This window comes from Schistocerca piceifrons, chromosome 1 (assembly GCF_021461385.2).
Source record: "Schistocerca piceifrons isolate TAMUIC-IGC-003096 chromosome 1, iqSchPice1.1, whole genome shotgun sequence".
NCBI classification, from domain to species: Eukaryota; Metazoa; Arthropoda; class Insecta; order Orthoptera; family Acrididae; genus Schistocerca; species Schistocerca piceifrons.
In genome coordinates, this window is record NC_060138.1 from 167,615,562 (window position 1) to 167,634,819 (window position 19,258).

Consider the following 19,258-nt stretch of genomic DNA (forward strand, 5'->3'; position numbering starts at 1 on the left):
TCTTTGGAATATAGCTATTATTTATGAGTGTGTGAGTCATAAATTTGCCCCAGAAGTTACTATTTTTGTATTTTTGTGTGAACAATGTAATTTTGTGTTTACAATGTGAAAAATTAAAAGACTATGATATAGTAAAATGTGAGAAAATATACTTATATAAAAACAAAAATCCTTCAACAACGATCTTTAAAATTATTTAGTTCAATCCAACTGTGAGGACCTAAGATGTCTAATTGTCAGTGTCAAGCATAAAACCTCTAGAGAAGAGGAACTGGAGCCATCTCAACATGACAAGCTAAGTAAACTAGAAAGTTGATTGAAGTCTTCATTCCTCTCAAATTTTCATAAAAGTCTTTCCTCATTATTTACTTGGGCTTTACATTATTTAATGTGGACAATAGATGGAAGTAGGAAGGAGAGGGAGATTATTACCTCAGCTAATATTTTTTCTGATTTTGTTCCTAAACTGTAATAGCTGTTTCCAGGAAGATTCTTTTTTGTAGGTACTTTATCAATCAAAAAAGTAAGTAATCCTTTTGTATATTTTTCTGGCATCCAAAATATGTGTGGTAAATTATCCAAAAATTTAATGAAACTAGATATATCCCTGAATTATTAAGAATAAAATTAATAAGTTTGTTTGTTGGTGTTTTTGGTATTCCAACTTTTTCAGTACAGTAAATTTTATTTCCAGCTAATTCTTCCTTGTGAACTATGTTTAATCTATCGATTAATAGTTGGACATCATTTGTCCTAATATATTTGACTGGTTTTATTGTAAATTTTTAATAATACTTTGGCCAACTATTGATCTGACCTTGGCCTGAATCTTTATCTGCTGGTATTTTTTTTTTGAAGAATTAAGCTCGATGATTTCTTTTATAATATATTTATATTTCTTACCCTTACTTGATTTTATTTTATTAGGATTATTATGAGAATATAATGCACCTAAACTAAATAATATAGCTGCTTAATTTGATATATCAACAGCATATTTATTCAATGAACCTTGTTTTTCTATTTCACTTAAATTGTAACGTATAGCATACTGCTTGATTGGTGGTATATCATTAAATTCTTCAAAGTAAATATTGGTTTTCAGCTGCCCCATTTTCTTCAATTGCTTTTTTATATTATCGCCCACTTTTACAGTTACATTAATAATAGGTTGTTCTACTTTATTATAGTATTCTTATTCGGCTTTAAATTGATTTTTCCATTTCTTAAAAACCCTCTCTTAAGTATTCCTTTATCTTTGTAATTCATTTAGCTATTTAACTGCTTCCGGGTCATAGTTTTCAAATATTTATTAATGATAACTCATTAATGACTTACTTTTTATTGTTTTTATCTACTGACTATGGTGCTTGATATTATACTTAGTGTTTTTTGTTTTGTTAATTTTGTTAAAAAAGTTATATTTAATAAGGAAATCAAGAACTTTATTGTTTTTATTTTTATCGTTTTATGATTAACGAGTAGTATAAAATTCTTTTACATTTTTTGCTTTGTACAAGTTTTGAAAACTGTTATTTCATATTTGTTGTTTAAAGAAGACATTACTCTAATTTATTTTTCCCTTCATTAGGTTTGTATTCATATCTATTGAAATAAATCCCAATTTATCATTATTTTACTGTTTAGCACATTTTTTAAAATCATCAGTTTTTAATTGACACTGAAAACTTCATGATATGTATAAACTAAATTTGTATCGTTCTATCTGAAAGTATTTTAATGTTAAAATTGTATCTAATTAATTTATGTATATTTCAATATGTTTGACCTAAATGAAAACTACCTATTCCTTTATGTCCACCCTTAGCAAAATATTCCTTAACTGTATATTGATTTTCAAGAATACAATCATCAAATAAAAGAACTTAACTATCATCACATTCATCTGATTACCTGCAAATAAGTCAGCGCTTTTTCCATTAATCAAATTTTCAATTTCTTGCGCCTTTTTAAAAATTTTAAGTATTTTGATTTTCAGGAAATATATAAATGACTAATAATAATACCAATTACCCTTTAAGCTGCTAAAATATCTTTATCAGTCATCAACATCGTTTCCCCTCGATCACCTGGGCCTATTATTGCTCATCAATTAGAATATAGTAAAAGGTTATCATGATTATTTTTTAATTTTTCTATGTAATTCTTATTTTTGGTTCCCAATTCAGTTTAAATAACTTTTAATAATATTAAATGAGTTGACTATTTTAGTTGAAATAGTGATTCATCAATGCTCAGAGAAAGATTGTCTGTTCCTATAAGAGATAGCAATAAAAATGTTACCATACTTAGCTTTTTCACTTCAAAAATAATAAATTATATTGTGGTGTTAAACTATAATAATTCCAATTCATCAATAGAGTTTAAGAAGTATAGATAAATTTATTCGTTCAAAAAAGTAAAATATTCACATTAAATAAAGTTGTCACTGAAAGTGCTGTTAAAATACACTCCTGGAAATTGAAATAAGAACACCGTGAATTCATTGTCCCAGGAAGGGGAAACTTTATTGACACATTCCTGGGGTCAGATACATCACATGATCACACTGACAGAACCACAGGCACATAGACACAGGCAACAGAGCATGCACAATGTCGGCACTAGTACAGTGTATATCCACCTTTCGCAGCAATGCAGGCTGCTATTCTCCCATGGAGACGATCGTAGAGATGCTGGATGTAGTCCTGTGGAACGGCTTGCCATGCCATTTCCACCTGGCGCCTCAGTTAGACCAGCGTTCGTGCTGGACGTGCAGACCGCGTGAGACGACGCTTCATCCAGTCCCAAACATGCTCAATGGGGGACAGATCCGGAGATTTTGCTGGCCAGGGTAGTTGACTTACACCTTCTAGAGCACGTTGGGTGGCACGGGATACATGCGGACGTGCATTGTCCTGTTGGAACAGCAAGTTCCCTTGCCGGTCTAGGAATGGTAGAACGATGGGTTCGATGAGGGTTTGGATGTACCGTGCACTATTCAGTGTCCCCTCGACGATCACCATTGGTGTACGGCCAGTGTAGGAGATCGCTCCCCACACTGTGATGCCGGGTGTTGGCCCTGTGTTCCTCGGTCGTATGCAGTCCTGATTGTGGCGCTCACCAGCACGGCGCCAAACACGCATACGACCATCATTGGCACCAAGGCAGAAGCGACTCTCATCGCTGAAGACGACACGTCTCCATTCGTTCCTCCATTCACGCCTGTCGCGACACCACTGGGGGCGGGTTGCACGATGTTGGGGCGTGAGCGGAAGACGGCCTAACGGTGTGCGGGACCGTAGCCCAGCTTCATGGAGACGGTTGCGAATGGTCCTCGCCGATACCCCAGGAGCAACAGTGTCCCTAATTTGCTGGGAAGTGGCGGTGGGGTCCCCTACGGCACTGCGTAGGATCCTACGGTCTTGGCGTGCATCCGTGCGTCGCTGCGGTCCGGTCCCAGGTCAACGGGCACGTACACCTTCCGCCGACCACTGGCGACAACATCGATGTACTGTGGAGACCTCACGCCCCACGTGTTGAGCAATTTGGCGGTACGTCCACCCGGCCTCCCGCATGCCCACTATACGCCCTCGCTCAAAGTCCATCAACTGCACATACGGTTCACGTCCACACTGTCGCGGCATGCTACCAGTGTTAAAGACTGCGATGGATCTCCGTATGCCATGGCAAACTGGCTGACACTGACGGCGGCGGTGCACAAATGCTGCGCAGCTAGTGCCATTCGACGGCCAACACCGCGGTTCCTGGTGTGTCCGCTGTGCCGTGCGTGTGATCATTGCTTGTACAGCCCTCTCGCAGTCTCCGGAGCAATATGGTGGGTCTGACACACCGGTGTCAATGTGTCCTTTTTTCCGTTTCCAGGAGTGTATATATGGGTATACAAGATAGTACTGAAAAAATTTTGTGCTGAAATACTAAAATTATTGATGATAATGCAAAATTGTTGGTAATAATTTACCAAAAATGGTACTTTTTAAATTAATAAATATAAATTTTAAATTAGCTGCTGTAACATTTCTAGGAAATGATATTCAGATCTGATAATTTGCTACACATAAATGAAATCATTTATGGAGATGATCAACGATGAAAAAACCGTATTTTGTTGAAAAAATTCGTGAGCTTGATTGATTTCATTATATAATATTATTAGCTATGTATATCTAAATACTAGATATGGTGAAATAAACTGTGGAACTTGTTGGGTCTTGTCCACTCATCTATTATAATGTGCCTAAGGGATGCTGCATTCTCAGAATGCTATACAACAATTCAAGCAAATAACAATAGTAGCTTCATTTCTATATAGCAAATTGACAGTACTTAATTTTGGTGTTACATCTGTGTTGCAAGTGACATGCAAACAGTAATTTTTGGCGCTATAGATGAAGTCCAAGGTAGGAATGGATATGGATTGTGTCTCTCTCTTCTAGGCCGCACTAATGCTGTCTAGTAATGTCTGTGTGCTGAGCTGATCTGAGAGTTTGAGGCTGAAAATAGTGGTGTGTATAATCACTTCCTGCAGGTGTCTCTCCTGTCATGGGGTGGTCCAGTTCTCTACACCACTGGATGATGTCAATTCACTGCCTTCTCTGGTTTTGTGTTCATCATCTTTGTTCCATCGCTTATGCTTATGCCTGAACAAAACTCAATATTGTATTTAAAATTATTTTGCCTGATAGGTACAGTAAACTAAATAGTGGATATGACTTTAATTATTTTAAAGTTGTAAATATGAAACTAAAATATAAAGGTATGGTAAAATAAACATTAATGGTATTGACAATCTTGCATCTTTAAACTAAAAGACTCTCATTTTAGAATTGTAAGTAGCTTTTATTTTCAAAAAAATCAATAATTTTTTAGGTCATAATTTAATCCTACCAAATCTCATTTCTACATTTTTACATAAGTTTATGTTTTAAAAAATATAAAGATTTTTTTATAAATAACGATTGAAATAAAACTGGCTGTAATTTGTTTAAAAAATAGTGAGCTTGAATTAAATTCTTTATGCAGTAATCTTAACTGTATGTATTTAAATACTAGATATGGTGAAAAAGGCTGATAACTCAATAATAAATTTAAAATTATTTTGCCAGGAAGATGCAGCAAGGTTATTGGGGAATGTTACTTTAATTACTTTAATGTTGGAGATACAAAACTAAAATATAAAAGATCAAAAAATAAAAAATAATGATATTGACAGTCTTGCATTTTTAAATTAAAAACCCTTACTTTTAAAAAATATATTTTTTATAAAATCTAAATAATTTTTTTGCTTATAAATTATTTATACCAAATATCGTTTCTACTTTTTAAAAATTTATAATTAAAAAACTACAAATTATTGGTTTTTAAGTGATTATTGAAATGAAAAGTGATTCTAATTTGTGTAAAAAATTATTGACCAAAACTAAATTTTTTTATATAGTACTACTAACTCTGAAAGTTTAAGTATGGGAGAACAATTTGTTTGGGATTCAATAATAAATCTGTGATTATTTTACAAGAAAGGTATGAGAAATGAATTGTTGTACATGTGTATCAGTTTCTTGAGGAAATGATTGCTAAATTGAAATATATATGAATTAAAAATTATATGTTTCGCTATCTAGTTTCCACTGACATACAGAATTCAACTGAAGCTCATGACTTTCCTTAAAGCATCTCCACTGGAGACGAACTTCATTATTTTTGTAAATTTAAACTAATATTATAAAGTAAACAGAGATGATTTATTTGTTTCAAGAATTAAATGCTTAGTTAGAAAGATAAAAGTCAAGGTTCACTTACCTTTCTGTATTAATGAAAACTTTTTTGAAACAAACCTTCTAGTACAAGATTTAAATACTATTTAGTTTAAAAACCGTTTAAAAGAAGATTACAAACTATATTGTTGATCATAATCATTTCTTAAATATATCAAAAATTATAAAAAAATTAAGAAAATTTAAAAATATTGAATGAAAAAAATAAAATTATGTTAACTCATGTAATCAAGTTGGAAACAAATTTTATGCATAAGCAATATACACATCAAACCAAAATTATTGAATGCTACAGGTAAGATATGACTACGAAATTTAAGCATATGAATCAAGAAAACGGACAAAATACTTGGTTTGACATTAAACAGTATGTTATGTTCCATTAAAAGCCCATATTACATCAAAGTACCAGGAAAAATAAAAGAAGAAAAGCTTGTGTTTACTTTAATTGTAATAATAACGATGTTTTCTATATGGTATAAAGTCAGCGTTATATCCTATAATTAAAAAAACGAATAGACTTATTAAATACAAAAATGCTCCCCCAGTGTTGATCTAAAACTTTAAAGATTTAGGATTATCAATTAAAATTAATGTTATTTCGAAAATTTCGTGTAGAATTAATGTATTTATTAATATATTTCCTTGTGATTACCAATAACAAGTATGGCCATTACATTAAAAAAAAAGAAATTTGAAAACACGTTAATTTGTCGTATTTTATAGAAGGAAATAATTTACTTTCGTGTTGGATAGAAGATTTATCTAGACCCATTTCACCTCAGATATCAAGACATAAGGAATGGAAATTTATTTGTAGTGTATGTTATTATATTTTAATAACAATTGTAATTTTGCAGATCTCCAATATTTGTTGTTACAATGGATAATTGTCAACCAAATCAGAAAATATGATACTATTTGAATTATTCACAAATATCCAGTATTAACATATACTTTTTCATAACGATCTCAGTGGAGTTTTGTCTTTACAATTAATATGTAAATAACCTCTGGGAAGAAGCCATTATGTGCGGATAAATTTGAAATGTTGGTGAAATTTATTCTGAAATTGAAGAAATGGAACTACTAATGACAAAAGCAAATCTTGATGTACTAATTGTGAAACATGTTCCTCATGTGGAAAACATTATACAAAGAATAAAAAAAGGTTTTTCGGTATGATTCTTTTACAGGAAAATAACTCTAATCTAGAACTAAAAACTCTTTGTTTTTTACCAATTTTCTTTACATAATTTATCAGGATCTGAATTCATTTAATTGTAAAAGAACTTGGCTATGATGAAAATGAAAATCATTTAACATCAAATAATGAAATTAATTAAATTAATTTTGAAAAACACACAAAAGATTTGAAACTGAGATTTATTGACAAATCTTGAACCGTGAATTTACTTCCAAAACCTTTTCTTAAGATTTTACTTTATTTACTAGTGATTCATCAAGAACATTAACACATTTAATCACACTATGTGATTGTGGAAGTAGTTGTCAATTGGTAACTGATGAAACAAACTAAATTTTTTTTTATAAATGGAAATTTTATTCCTAAAAGCCCCCTTTTTTTAAACAGATTTAAAATTATAATCAGGAAGCACCCTGTAAATATCAAGCTACATTTTATTCAGAGGCAGAAATAACAATTTTTATAATAGTTTGAGCTTTCTGGCTGAGAAACTTGCCACTCCCTTTTAACGTGGCCATAGTCACAACCACTCAGAACAACTTCTGAAAGATTACACTGGTGCAAATCCGCAACACACCAGATAACTTTCAACTAAACATTTTAACAACTCACACAAGCACATAAACTATGCACCCCATAAGAGAGTTGGAGATGGTAAAAAACACTCACATTAAATTATTTGCCACCAACAGTGCAACTTGCTTTTAAAAGAACTCTTATGGTGGAAGGGTGGCAACTTTATATACAAAAATGAACATTTAAATAAAATCCAAGAAATGCAGTTTTGCATAAAATGTACCAACATGCTCTATATTACACATATACCACCTCGCAAGATGAGAGGCAAGATAAAAGCATATTTCAGGAATTTTGCCGTATACCTTAAGCAATAAATTCGTTAACACCGTATCCAACAAACATGACAGAGGCAGCTATTAACGTACGCTGACCGACAGACAGACAGACACTAACTGCCTAACAAATGCAGATGAGAGACAGATGAGCAAGCTGGGGACGAAAGACTGACCCAGAACACAAGTAGATCATGAATCACTTAGCTTTTAATAAACTGCGATGTCTGGCAGAGACCTGGCACTGCAACCCGCAAAACGCTCTCCCGAACCGTCCACTGCCAGCCTCTTCAACGGACGCAGGAAGGTGCGCCGATCTCCCGTCTCACGGCGTCGCAGCTCGCCCCGACCAGACTGATGTTGTGGGTTGACTCCTGTTGCTCTCGTGTTGGCCATGGAGCCACTACCCCTCGCTATACAGAACGGGCCACTGGACTGTTGTGGCGACCTCACATGCTCCAACGCTCAGGACAGACAAGTCATATTATGTCCCAGTGCGCGACCGACCAACTGATCGATCGAACCGCCAATGCCTATTGCCTGAACAACCACAAGCAGACTGGTGGCCACCACATACTAGGACTCTGGACGACAGACAGACACTGACTGTCCCACACTGACCTGGCTGACCAACTAACCAGACTCGCCCAGACTGACTCAGACTGACTGACTACCGAGCTCATAGCACCCCTTAAATGCATGTGTACAGGCAACTTTTCCGCTTTCCCACCAGGGGGAGACATCAAAGCTGCGATTGCCACAGCGGTGCCACTGCCAGAAACGGAAGGCGACTGCTTTACACTACATGCTGTGGCACACTCCTCAAAACAGCAAATTTTTCCACAGCTCACATCTACATTTATGGCTTTTAGCCTTGATAAATTTTTTTCAAATTTAGTAAAGTCTGAAATAAAAAATACCAGAAATTTTTTCTCAGAGAAACAAACAAATTTAGTAACTAGAAAAGGAGTTTATTGTAATGACTATATGGGCAATTGAGAAATATTTGAAGAAACAGAAACTCCCACCAAAAGAAAAACTTTATAAAAATTAAATGAATCTGATGTTAGTGATGATTATAAATAAACTAAAGTAATGTGGGAGAAATATAATATAAAATCATTTGGAAAATATCATGATTTGTATCTTAAAGCAGGTATTATATTAATAGCTGATGTTGTTTAAAATTTTAGAAAGACATGTATAAAATTTTAAGATTTAGAAACGTCTTGGTATTATACAACAGGTCGTTTACATTTTGATGCTTTGTTAAAAATTACTATACTGCCAATTCAATTAATATACGATTATGACATTATTTTAATGCTTAAGAAAGAAATTAGAGGTGGTATATCACAATGTCGTCAAAGATACGTTACAACAAATAATAAATAATGAAAAATTTGATAGAAACATGATTTCGAAGTATTTAGCTTACTTAATGAAAAAAATTTATTTGTTTATGTAGTAGTCATTATTTACTGTATGGAGGACTTACATCGGATGAACCAAAGAATTTCGATTCTAAAAAAAAGTGTGAAATGTTGAACATTTCTAAAAGTGAGTAACCAAGATGCGAAACCTGCCAACGGCATGATAAGCAAAACTGGGGTAACTGCAAGAAATTCATCCTGTCCAAATAGACTTAATTTATTTTTGTAAAAGTAATTAAAACGATTAATTACTCAGTGTTAATGGCTGAAATAAGTGTTTTATACACTAAAATCTTAAATAAATTATTGGCTTAGGGTCTTATACACCCAATTTATGGAGTTAGCCAGTGTTGCAAATGTGTCGATCCAATTACAAAAGAAAAATTTGTTTGCAAAACCCACCATCCAGTGTTATGTTAGGAATGACAGAATGATGGAGTCTAATTATTGCAAATATAAAGAGAATATGTTTTATTTCAAATAGAACTTAGAAAATTCTACATATTGGTACATAAAAATGTGAAAGTAATGCTCTTTCACCATGGACATATTTAACATCAAAAAGAGAATTTAACTAAACGTTCAACACTTGTTTTTCTTGAAAAAAATACACCATTTTGCTTTTGACACACCAAGATATTGCAGAAAATAAAATAAGCTCCAAACTGCATACTAGTAAAACATTAACAAAATGGAAAGATTAATAGAATGGTCCATCTTAGTTACAATGGCGACAAGAAAATTCTATAAAATGAAACTGGATGAAAACTGCTTTTAGGTGACATCGACCTCAAGACTATCCATCATTTCAAAATCGCTTGTGGCTTCTTCCTCGTTCTGAGGGTTTACAACAGCAGGAGTTTCTCTAGGAGTGCCTCCCTGCTGGTCAAACTTCTCATTATAGAATTTGAGTTTGTTGTTGGTTGCCCTGTCCTCCCCCAAACAGGAGCTTCAACAGCTTTTTGACCAAGTTTGACTTCTGGAAGTTCTACACCAGAAGTGATTGGTGTTTGCTGAAATATTTTCTCTGTTCAGGATTCTCTTCCTTTCTTCGTCCTCAAAACTCTAGAAGGGCCCTCCACAATTTAGACAAATCATTTTTTTCTTTTTCAACATTATTTTTTTGGATTTTTTAGTCTGCAAATGCCAGTTACCACTGACTTTTACTGAGCCTTTCGTGTATACCTTCCAGTCATGAACATGGCATTCATTTTGTCCTAGATGTACTACTATTGGATATTTCTCAATGTTCTGAATGTATACAGACTGTTTCGATGGTAGCAAAAACCCTGTCATGTGGGATGAATGAGTTGTGTGCTATTGGGGAAGCACAGTTCTATTTCTTCTAGACCGTCAGGTGATTTGAGAAGAAAGCAGAGAAATAGCATGCGATCATTGTCCTGTTTTACGAGGTGTGGCTAGAAAAAAACCGGACTAGTACTGGTGAAACAATAAAACGAATGCAATAAGGCTGAAAGTCGCGTGGCCTGTCACGTGACTCTCGCTCCACCTACTGCTCGAGTTTCATCTGCCTCCTGCACTGTCTGCCCGTGGCGTCTGGTTTAAGTAGTTGACGTTTTGTCTGTGCGTCGGAAAATGTTGAGTGTACAGAAAGAACAGCGTGTTAACATCAAATTTTGTTTCAAACTAGGAAAATCTGCAAGTGGAACGTTTGTAATGTTACAACAAGTGTACGGCGATGATTATTTATCGCGAACACAAGTGTTTGAGTGGTTTAAACGATTTAAAGATGGCCGCGAAGACACCAGTGATGACACTCGCACTGGCAGACCATTGTCAGCAAAAACTGATGCAAACATTGAAAAAATCGGTAAACTTGTTCGACAAGATCGCCGTTTAACAATCAGAGCAGTGTCTGAGTTAACAGGAGTTGACAAGGAAAGTGTTAGGCAGAATCTTCATGAAAGTTTCAACATCAACAAAGTGTGTTCAAAAATGGTTCCAAAGTGTCTCACAATTGAACAGAAGGAGCGCCGAAGAATGATTTGTTCTGACATCCTGGAAAACATTGAAAGTGATCCCACCTTCTTACAAAATGTTATTACTTGTGATGAATCGTGGTTTTTTACTTACGATCCCGAAACTAAACGCCAATCGATGCATTGGAAAACTCCTGGTTCTCCACGACAAAAAAAAGCACGAATGTCAAAATCGAAATTCAAGGCAATGATGATTGCTTTTTTGACATCAAAGGGATTGTGCACATTGATTGGGTACCAGAGGGACAAACAGTGAATCAGCATTACTACATTAGCGTCCTGGCTACCCTACGTGAGCGAGTACGGAGAAAACGGAACGATTTGTGGAGAAAAAAGTCATGGATTCTTCACCAAGACAATGCCCCAGCTCACAGTGCGTTGTCAGTGAAGACGTTTTTGGCAAAACACAACATTCCCATCTTAGATCATCCACCCTACTCACCTGATTTGGCCCCCTGTGACTTTTTTCTTTTCCCTAAAGTCAAGTCAGCTTTGAAAGGAACTAGATTTGAGACTGTTGAAGCAGTAAAAGAAAAAGCGACGGAAGTAATGTATGGACTTACCGAAAACGATCTGCAGCATTGCTATGAAGAGTGGAAAATTCGTATGGAGCGGTGTAGAGACCGAGGAGGAGAGTACATTGAAGCAGATAACATGAAATTGTAAATAATTGTAAATAAATGTTTTTTCCAGCATCAGTCCGGTTTTTTTCTAGCCGCACCTTGTATTCTCACTCCACCACTGTTGGAAAAGAACCGAAGTTTTTACACTTTTCGAAATTTAGGTCGGTTAGTATGTGATGAACCAACAGTGATATTTGATCTGAACCTTTGGAATATCATCTCACAACGAAATGTACGAAAACACCGTTTCGTTTTTATTGGGGCATGGGGGGGGGGGGGGGGCGACTCTGAGGAGCCCTGGCAAACTGTAAAATTGTAAAGTTGTAAAGGAACATATGCTGTGAACAGGAGGCCACTTCATTTGGCATCTTTTACAGTACTAGGTTCTTATGACACTCGTGGGTGAAAGTTATTTCACCCTTGATATTTTAGTTCAGCTTTGTGTAGAGTATGGCAGTTCTCATTTTGTGGACTTTGAGTGGTTTTGCATGCACTCCTTTCTGGCACTTCGTTTTTCCGCTACAGTTCGATTTTCCAGTGATGAGCATGTCGAGTGGGTATCAACAATGGGTCACCAAAGCCAACATTGAAATCGTGGCAAGAAATGCACCAGTAGTAATTGTATTTGACAACTTTTCCGTGGTTCTCTTCACAATAAATGCCATGCATCTTCGTTATGCTCAGTTCGCTACTGAAATAGACTTTTTGAGTGTTGATTCCTCGTGAGTGACATTCTAAGGGGATGATCTTCTTAATGTGACTTTTCACATGCCGCTTTCTTGCTTCATACAACTTGGTTTTTCTGTTGCCACCTCTTGTCTCACTGAGAAATGGATGTTGGTCTAAAATTTTGTGGCACAACCTGATAACTATTTCTTTCTTAATTTGTAAAACTGACAGAAAATCCGCTTTGCAGACATTTTAGATCTCCTCACCCCCTCCTTATCTTTCAGTAAAGAAAAATGAGTGTTACGGTACCTTTCCCGGTTTGGTCCTCGCTGCATCTTTTAGGGGTTGTTGCCAAGACCTGTTGAGCTTCTGAGTTGCTCTGCCACCCTTGGGTTCTCTTTTTGTAAAACATCTGGAGAATTTTTCTTATGTCTGGCAAGGTAAATTTCTAATACCTTAATTTTATGTAGTGATGTTTACAATAAGGCATCGGCCTTCGGACTGTATCTGAAATAAAGTCCCAAGTGCATAGAAGCGGAAAAAAGTGAGGGGGAAGACCACATCACAGGTCTTGAAAATTAGGAAGAAGTCTGTACACACTGATAAAAGAAAAGGGATGGAAAGTATGATGAGCTAATTTAAAAAACCAAGTTGCATACATAAATAGGTGTGTTCAAGCGATATGACTGGTAGAGAATTTCCTTGTTTACTGCCAACATCCGTCCCCCAGAGGTTGCTTAAAATCCTCTTCAATGGACAATTTCTGCGAAACTGAAACTGAGAGCAATGTGGCAACAGTGTAGGTCTAGTGCATAGCAGAACTACATGTTGTCATGTGCTCTCCTTGCTGCTCCCTGCAAGGTGTACTGCATTGAACACAAATTTTCTTTAGTTTTGGTGTGAACTACATTATTACTTTGTTGCCAGATAGCTACAAATTTCAGTTTTCCAGGAAATGTGCATTAAATTGTTCACTCTATGCCACTCTGTGGAGGATAGCACAGATCATACCACGAATTTTTGGATGTTATGTCATAACAACTAGTGGCAATACACTTTCCATTGCTTAGCATTGGAATGTTCTTACCTTTCCAATTTGGAAACATTTCTCTTCTACTGATCAGAACGCCTCTTCCTTTTCCAGGAGTGACGATCGCTCTCAGTCTTATTCTGATCATTTGAAACTACTACAATTGATACAACTTCTTGCAGAATTCCTTCTACTCATATTTCAGTTACTCCCATTTCGTTTGTATCATCCTTTGCATCTACGCCACCCACCAGTCACTCGTTTTCTTCAAGACATAAATACATCAAAGAAAATCCAGCTGATCATTGACCGTGCTTGCTGGCGTAATTTCGACAGTGCATTGGAAGTGCATGTATTCGCTTCAGCACAGCCATCCTAACTCTGAATCAGAAAAACATCCTTTTTAATTATAACTGAAAGGTGTCCGACCCTGGTAGCTGAGTGGTTAGTTGAAGGAATGTCATACCTAATGGCCTGCGTTCGATTCCTGGCTGGGTCGGAGATTTCCTCCACCCAGGGACTGGATGTTGTGTTGTCTTGATCATCTTCTTTTCATCCCCATCGACACACAAGTCGCCAAAGTGGTGCCAACTCGAAAAACTTGCACCAGGCAAACAGTCTACCCGATGGGAGGCTCTAGCCACATGGTATTTCCATTTCCATAACAGAAAGGTAGCTTTGAATTTTTAGATTGGTAAATCAGCTGTCAGTTGTCATGCCTTGCATTGAGACATGTTATGGCAACTGTCATACTTATGGAACTTGGTGAGTTTTGCAAATGTTGGACATTTAGCAGGGTTTCTATCTGAAGACAACATGCAGTTAGCAGCTTTTGCAACCAAACGCTATTTTCTGCTGCCATTTTCAATGTTTTATAGCCTGTTTTGCACCATGGAACTTATTAAAGTGTGTAGGTGGCAGAGAAATCTATACAGCAGCGTACCCAACTCAAAATCTACAAGAAATGACTGTGGTGGGTTTTGTATTTGGGTTGCTCAAATGGTTATATTTTTCAAGTAGAGTTACAGAAGGCAAAAATTTTACATGATTTACATAAAGATTTACCATTAGTTACCAAAAAGAAAATAATGTCAGGAACTAATGAAAAAATATTAACTATTTTAGATAGTAACTGTAGTTATATTGCCCATTATAGAAATCTTAAACAGTATTTGCCTCTAGGAAAGCAAATAGAAAAAAATCATAAAATTTAAACATTCTGACTGGTTAAAAATGTATGCAGATTTAAATACAGAAAAGAGAATGAGAACAAAAAAGAGTTTGAAATATATGTCTACAAATTAATGAAATATTCCATGCTTGTAAAAATGATGGAAAATATAATCAAGAGAGTAGATATAAAATTAGTCTCAGATAAATTAATAACTAAACCAAATAATAAATGAAAAGCACCAGTTTGCTTTTGTTCTACAATATTATTTTTATTGCTAACCGGTTTTCGGCTTACAAGGCCATTTCAGGCATTTACTGAGTATTATCACCAAAGAAGTTAAATGTTAGCAGACAACACTGGAAGAGAAGTAACACATCTAGAGTGAAGTAGAAACATACAGTGAGTAACATCTTTGCAATGAAATAGTAAAAACTGAACAGTACATAAATAACAATGGAGTTGACAGAAAAACATTTAGCACAATATAAGAATAACATGCCTACATAACAGTATCTATTGATAAACAAAACTATTGAAATAAGATAAACTTAGTACTAGGCAAGGCTGCATCAACAGGTATGAAACATGGAGAGTGATACACAACCAATTAAAAAAAGAAGAGACAGTTGTCAATGTAAATACAGAATACACGAAGAACTTAAGCTATATCAATACGATAAACAGAAATTAATAAATGCAGGAAAATTGAGGTGTTTGAGGGAACCTACAGTATGAGAGTGTGGTGGTACTGCATTTTAACATTAACTTTATAATCAAAGCAGTGGCTGTATACCAGTTTACATTAAATAAATGAGCAAAGTAAAATATGAACAGTATTTGATGAGACAACTACAAGGGGAGTTAAACATGGACAGTAATACAAGTACAAGTTAAAAGCAAACCCTTAACTATTGAAACTACAGCATATGTGGAATACAAAGACAACTGCAACAAATAAAACAACTTAATGACTACAGGAAAATAGGAATATGTAGGAAGAGAGGGTGTGGGAAGTAATGAACAACAAAGATGATTATATGAAGTTTAGGAGAGGGGAAGTGTTGAGTTGTGTCTGGTCATTTAGGATGAGATCTGGACTGTGAGCAAGATGTTTGTTAATTTCCAGGGCTTCCAGCAGGTTGAGTTTATGGCCTTTGTTTGCTAAGTGAAGTACATGGGACACTGGCTGGTAGTTGTGACCCTCACTCAGTACATGCTCAGCAAATGCAGAGTCTGAATTCTGCAACCTCCAGCTGCGTTCATGTTCAGCCAGCCTAGTTGATATGTCTCTGCCTGACTGACCAATGTAAAATTTGTCACAATCAGAACAGGTGATTTTGTATACCCCACTGTTGGCTAATAACTGGATCTTATCTTTGCTATTAAAAACACACTGGGCTGTAGTGTTCCTGACATAGTAGGAAACCCTATACTTGCAGGATTTCAGTGCTTTGGCTATAGTCTGTGATACCTTACCTAGAAATGGTAGAGTACACCATTTCTTGCAGACAGTGGATGGGGAAGCAGATGGGGCAAAGAGGAGGGGTATAATTTTCCGTTTTTGTTTCCTGTGCAAGATGTGGTCAATAAGAACTGGATTGTAGCCATTGGCTGAGGCAATAAATTTTATTGTATCTAACTCTGCTTTAAAATCATCTCTGGACATGGGGATGGATATGAGACGGTGTACCATTGAGTGGAAAGCTGCATGTTTGTGAGCTATGGGGTGTTGTGAGCAAGAAGGTATTACTGTGTCTGTAGTTGTTGTTTTTCTGTAAATTTTGAAACAATGTTTGTGTGTACTGATGTCAATGGTGAGATCTAAGAAGTTTATGGATTTGTTGCCAATTTCCATAGTGAACTGGATATTTTTATGTTGACTGTTTAGGTTTTTCAAGAATGTGTTGAGTTGTCTTGTAGTACCAGTCCACATACACAGGACATCATCTACATATCTAAACCAGTATTTGATGTTTGCACTCAAAGGTTCTGTTTTTAGAAAATTTTGTTCAAAATGGTCCATAAATATTTCAGCCAACAGTGGACTAAGAGGGGAACCCATAGCTAAGCCATCTAATTGTTTATAAAGAGTGCCTTGGAACTGGAAATAGTTCTGTGCAAGGCAGGTCTGTGTGGCAAGTCTCAAGTCATTCAATTCCACAGGATTGACATTACACTTGTGCATCAGCTCTGTCAGAATGTCTATACATTCTACTACTGGTATGTTAGAAAACAAACTGCTGACATCAAAGGATACTAATTTATCACTGTGTGAGACAGATATACCTTTTAACTTGTTTACTAGGTCCACAGAGTTTGTAATACCATGCTTTGGTTTAAATTTAGTCTTGCTCTTAATTAGGACATCAAGTTTACTGGCTAGTTTGTAAGATGGAGAAGTGAATGATGATACAACTGGACGAATAGGAATATCTTGTTTATGCAGTTTAGGAAGGCCATACATTCTAGGAGGCATTGGGTTCATGTTAGTTAACAGTTTTACTTCAGATTCAGAGAATATGCTTTTGCATGAAATGATTGCATATTTAACATCCTCTTTGAACAATTTAGTAGGGTCTTTAGGACAGACTTGGAAGCCTGTGGTATTCAGAAAATCATTAACTATATCCACATAATCACATTTGTTCAAAAGCACAATGCTGTTGCCTTTATCAGATTTTGTGGCAACGATACCTTGGTGTTGTAATTTCTGTTTTAAGGACTTGAGGGTGTGAAAGTCAATAGACCGTGGGATGTTACACACGAATTTGGTTTCGTTCTTTAGTGCATTGGCAACTATATATTTTGCAGTGGTGTCTTTCGTTAAGGCATATTCATGTCCAGAGATGATTTTAAAGCAGAGTTAGATACAATAAAATTTATTGCCTCAGCCAATGGCTACAATCCAGTTCTTATTGACCACATCTTGCACAGTAAACAAAAACGGAAAATTATACCCCTCCTCTTTGCCCCATCTGCTTCCCCATCCACTGTCTGCAAGAAATGGTGTACTCTACCATTTCTAGGTAAGGTATCACAGACTATAGCCAAAGCACTGAAATCCTGCAAGTATAGGGTTTCCTACTATGTCAGGAACACTACAGCCCAGTGTGTTTTTAATAGCAAAGATAAGATCCAGTTATTAGCCAACAGTGGGGTATACAAAATCACCTGTTCTGATTGTGACAAATTTTACATTGGTCAGTCAGGCAGAGACATATCAACTAGGCTGGCTGAACATGAACGCAGCTGGAGGTTGCAGAATTCAGACTCTGCATTTGCTGAGCATGTACTGAGTGAGGGTCACAACTACCAGCCAGTGTCCCATGTACTTCACTTAGCAAACAAAGGCCATAAACTCAACCTGCTGGAAGCCCTGGAAATTAACAAACATCTTGCTCACAGTCCAGATCTCATCCTAAATGACCAGACACAACTCAACACTTCCCCTCTCCTAAACTTCATATAATCATCTTTGTTGTTCATTACTTCCCACACCCTCTCTTCCTACATATTCCTATTTTCCTGTAGTCATTAAGTTGTTTTATTTGTTGCAGTTGTCTTTGTATTCCACATATGCTGTAGTTTCAATAGTTAAGGGTTTGCTTTTAACTTGTACTTGTATTACTGTCCATGTTTAACTCCCCTTGTAGTTGTCTCATCAAATACTGTTCATATTTTACTTTGCTCATTTATTTAATGTAAACTGGTATACAGCCACTGCTTTGATTATAAAGTTAATGTTAAAATGCAGTACCACCACACTCTCATACTGTAGGTTCCCTCAAACACCTCAATTTTCCTGCATTTATTAATTTCTGTTTATCGTATTGATATAGCTTAAGTTCTTCGTGTATTCTGTATTTACATTGACAACTGTCTCTTCTTTTTTTTTAATTGGTTGTGTATCACTCTCCATGTTTCATACCTGTTGATGCAGCCTTGCCTAGTACTAAGTTTATCTTATTTCAATAGTTTTGTTTATCAATAGATACTGTTATGTAGGCATGTTATTCTTATATTGTGCTAAATGTTTTTCTGTCAACTCCATTGTTATTTATGTACTGTTCAGTTTTTACTATTTCATTGCAAAGATGTTACTCACTGTATGTTTCTACTTCACTCTAGATGTGTTACTTCTCTTCCAGTGTTGTCTGCTAACATTTAACTTCTTTGGTGATAATACTCAGTAAATGCCTGAAGATGGCCTTGTAAGCCGAAAACCGGTTAGCAATAAAAATAATATTGTAGAACAAAAGCAAACTGGTGCTTTTCATTTATTATTATAATGTTGTTCTACCAAGAACCGACGGAAGATTCTGTTAATATAACTAAACCAAATATTAAGAATAGAATGGTATGCAATAAAAATTTTGTTTCTATGTATATGAATAATATTAAAATATTGTTAAAAAACCTATTTAGACTGGAATGTCTATACGTGATTTATCAAAAGAACTTACATATGGAATTCAC